The sequence below is a fragment of the Akebia trifoliata genome, unplaced genomic scaffold (genome assembly GCF_017979445.1).
Source record: "Akebia trifoliata isolate Shusen 1 unplaced genomic scaffold, ASM1797944v1 Contig00299, whole genome shotgun sequence".
NCBI classification, from domain to species: Eukaryota; Viridiplantae; Streptophyta; class Magnoliopsida; order Ranunculales; family Lardizabalaceae; genus Akebia; species Akebia trifoliata.
Window position 1 is genome coordinate 11,166 of NW_028236946.1, and position 4,620 is coordinate 15,785.

General features: G+C 36.1%; 1 pseudogene; it reads left to right on the forward strand.

Moving 5' to 3' along the window:
- Positions 1–1,190: 1,190 nt before the first annotated feature.
- On the forward strand, positions 1,191–2,535 carry LOC147381686 (cullin-1 pseudogene; annotated as a pseudogene).
- The last annotated feature ends 2,085 nt before the right edge of the window (positions 2,536–4,620 follow it).

Genomic DNA, 4,620 nt, shown 5'->3' on the forward strand with positions numbered 1-4,620 from the left:
ATGTTATTTGTTTATTTGTTTGTTTATCTTTTATTGTTCGGTTATTGATTGAATTGGACTTTGAATATCGGATATTTTGGCATATTATTCTTATGGTTCTATCAAACATTATATTTGTGGTTTAAACGAGGTTTGTTTAGGGTGATCCTAAATAACGAAGGATTTCGGAATGGTTGATTTTATTGAAGACAGTACGATGATTGTTGGACCATGAGTTTTGGTTTTTTATTACGTGTGTAGGTTTTCTTATTTTTTAGGGTGCATGCAATTGATTCTTGGACATCATTTTGTTTTCTTTTAAAATTTTTAAAAAAAAAAAATGTGTAATCAGCTTTTTTCAAATAAAATAATTTTTTTTTAGGATAGTAGGGCTGTCCATTGACAACAAGAAGGAAGGAAATAAAAAAAAAAAGGTTTAACAAAAAAAAAAAAAAAAAAATTTTGAGGTTCTATGCAAAGGCAGTGTGGGGTTGGTGTGTCATGAGTAATGACATAGGTTTTCAGTTTTCACACCAACTTAACAGTAAGATTAGTGAGTGTGAAGGGTGTGTCATTAATAAATTTGTCTCTTCTTATTCCCACACCATCTTCTCCAATGGTTTAAAAGAAGAGTTCATGTCGTCTTCTTCAACAAGAGACCGAACTTGTCTTTTGGTTCGATCGGCCGAAGCATCCACCCGATCAGTTTTTTTATTGAAGTGGTTGATTTCTTTGGACGTAAGTCCCTTCAAAATCGAATCAAGTTAAGCGATGGAAATTAATCTCTCTTCCTCCTACCGAAGCAAAATTCAGACTTTGCTGTTTTTTTTTCTTTTGGTAAAAAAAAAAAAAAAAAATCTCTGGTCCAAAGTGAAAATCATGGTTCAAATTGTAGAAGCCACTTAGCGAAACGTCTTTGCTGCAGTTTCGAGTTCCAATGGAGCGTTAGTGGCGGACGGTTTTATTTTTATTTTGCAAAATCTAAAAAAAAAATAAAAACTCGTCTAAACTTGAATGGATCTCCGGATGGGTTGTCGATTCGAAAGAACTCAGTGATTTCTTTAAAGCAAAAACTTGTCCAATGGAGATCAACATGGATCAGGTGAGAGGCCAAAACCAGTCGTTCTCTGTTGAGAACGCTGGGTGCAGGGAAGAAGACGATGAACATTGGAATTTATGGTGTTTTAAAGAAGAATTTTTTTTACAGCCACACACTTTTCCACAAGGCACTCAAAAAGGCTTTTGAGGTCTTTTGCAACAAGGGTATTGGTGGCAGCTCAAGTGCAGAACTAATGGCTACTTTCTGTGATAATATCCTTTAGAAGGGAGGGAGTGAGAAATTGAGTGATGAAGCTATTGAGGAAACACTTGAGAAAGTAGTTAGGCTACTTGTTTATATCGGTGATAAAGATCTTTTTGCTGAATTCTATAGGAAAAAACTCGCTCGTCGACTTCTATTTGACAAGAGTGCGAGCGATGATCATGAGAGGAGTATTCTGACAAAGCTGAAGCAACAATGTGGCGGACAGTTCACTTCGAAGATGGAAGGCATGGTCACGGACTTGGCATTGGCGAGGGAGAATCATTCCAATTTTGAGGAGTATCTTAATAGTAATCCTCAAGCAAGTCCTGGGATCGACTTGACAGTCACCGTCTTAACTACAGGATTCTGGCCAAGTTATAAATCATTCGACTTGAACCTCCCTTTGGAGATGTTAAAGTGTGTGAATGTTTTCAAGGAGTTCTATGAAACAAAAACCAAACATAGAAAGCTGACGTGGATATACTCACTGGGTACTTGTAACATCAACGGCAAGTTTGATCCTAAAACTATGGAGCTGATTGTGACAACTTATCAAGCAGCTGCACTGCTGCTATTCAATGCTTCAAATAGATTGAGTTATTCAGAAATCATGACTCAGCTGAACTTGAATGACGATGATGTCGTTAGATTGCTTCATTCCCTCTGCTGTGCAAAATACAAGATCCTTAATAAAGAGCCAAAGAATAAAACCATATCTCCAACGGATCACTTCGAGTTCAATTCCAAATTTACAGACAAATTGAGGAGGATCAGGATTCGTCTCCCTCCAGTGGATGAGAAGAAGAAAGTGATCGAAGATGTTGACAAGGACAGACGATAGGCTATTGATGCCTCAATTGTATGGATCATGAAGAGTCAGAAAGTTCTGACTTATCAATACCTATCGATGGAATGTGTTGAGCAGCTCGAATACATGTTTAAGCCTGATTTTAAGGTAATTAAGAAGCGGATTGAAGACCCGATCAGTCGGGATTATCTCGAAAGAGATAAAAACAATCCAAACTTGTTCAAGTACCTGGCCTGATTACGTTGATTGTCAGATGCAGTACTATCACTCTATCAAGGATGTTAGACGTTAGAAATTGAACACAAGTTGATATAAATGATTTTGCAGTTACAGTGGCAGTTTTAGAGTACTCAGAACCATGAGGGACGATTCATGTCCATTTGACCTTGGTGTCCAGTTCAGTAATCTCTCTGACATTTCTCTTAATAAAGAAATATGAACCACACTTGAAATGATTTAAGAAAAAAAAAAAAAGGGGTTGGATTTCAAAAGTCAACCATTGAGGTTTTTTTTTTAGGTGAGTCAACCCAGTTGAACTCGTCTTACATCACGTGATGAACTAAGTATGTGCTATTTATGTTCTTTGTGTGATTTTATCATAATGTGTTGCCATGATATCCAATTTCGAATGTAATGAGTCGAGTCAACTCGTTTGAATTTATTGGTCTCATGCAATATATTGTTTGTTCTCATGCATTCCATTGATACTTAATGATAATGCTTCATGTGATATTTTCCATGTTCTATGATGTTGAATGCTACGAGATGAGTTAACTCAATAAATCTGCATTTGAATAGGGTTCATGGTTTCTTTTTTTTACCTAGTTGATATGATCATACCCCTTAGATACCTTGATTGATTGAATCTTAAGTCTCATGTGTTAATTGCTTGATCTTAGTTAATTGATTGGTCTTGATCGATTGATTTTGAATTTCTTTTAATTTGCATGCTATGAGTTTGATCTTAATATACTTGTATTCATTATGATTGTGGCTCATTAATGATCTGATTTGGCCTATAGGCCCATTTGGTTGAAAAAGGCCCCGGGCACACCCCACCCTATTTTGCACACACTACATGCACGTTTACTGTTTTGCACACTTACACGTCCTATATAACCAACGTGGCACTAGTGCGTGGCCTGGTCTCTTCGGAGATGCGACGTCATTCATGAAAATTACAACTCCAGTCACGTACCTTAGGGTATATCAAACTGGGGCACCAATGCCGTCTGATCAGGTGATTTTGAGAGGTATATTGATGCACCCAAGCTGGAGCGACCTGAGCCTTTAACCTATTGTGAGCCACACAGTCACATGTCCTGATTGCCAACGTAGTACTAGTACGTGGTCGGTCCCCTCGTGGGATGCCAAACCATTTATGAAAGCTACAACTCTTGACTCGTACCCATAGGTATGTAAAAGATAATCTAAGTATATCAATTGCACTTCTTGGTCAAAACCGGTGCCTAAGCGAGATCTTGCCCCGCTGTACCCTACTGTACGAGGGGGATAGACTACGTCTATTCTAGACGAGAGGTATTTAAGTGGGCCCTTGCTCAGCATTGTGCGCCACCTCTCAACTGGAGATCAAACTGGCTATTTTTGACTTCAGAGAAGTGAGTTGAGATTTTAGAATATCACCTATACAGTATATCAAACCAAGTCACTACATATTTGAAAGGTATATAGGTGTGCTTGGGCAAGGGTGGCCAGATAAAAATGCATTGCATGTAGTAAGCTTAGAGTCTAGAAACCTTCCCTGTAGGTCATGACTCGAACTTATCATGGGTGTTCCCGGGTTATTTATTGAATGGAACCTTCTTGATTGAATGAATGCATGTGAATGATGCGAATGATGAGATCAGAGTGTATGATTGTCCTCAAAATCAAAAATCTTGTTTTTAGAAATTAAAATGGGTACACCGACCCAATAAAGAATCCATCTCTTGCAAATGACCTAGCCCAACTCGATCCAACAATCCTGATGGACCGGGCCATTTAAATCAAAATGAAAATCAAATTTTCAAAAAAGAACAATAGTTTACGAAGGGAAAGTATTTTCCAGAAAAAATATTTTCCAAAAGAAGTGTTCTTTAAAAAAAAATATTTTCCAGAAAAAGTGTTGTTCTCTAGAAAAAATGTTTTCTAAGAAAAAGTGTTTTTCAGAAAATGTTTTCTATAAGAACAAGATTTTCCAAGAGAAAATGTTTTCCAAATAAAAAACTATTTTTAGAGAAAAAATGTTTTCCAGAAGAAAATGTTTCCCAAAAGAAAAGAAAATAAAGGAAAAATGATTTACAAAAGATCTATTTTTTGCATGGAAATTTTTTGAAATATGTTTTTTTACCAAAAATCTATTTTTTGCATGGACCTTGTAAAATTATGAAAATATATTTTTCGAAAAAGAAAATGATTACAAAAAAATAATCAGAATTGTGAAAATTGTTATTCAATAAAAACATTATTTTCAAGAGTGCAATAAAATTATTTTCCTTCTGAATAATCATTGAATGGATAAATTGTTTAA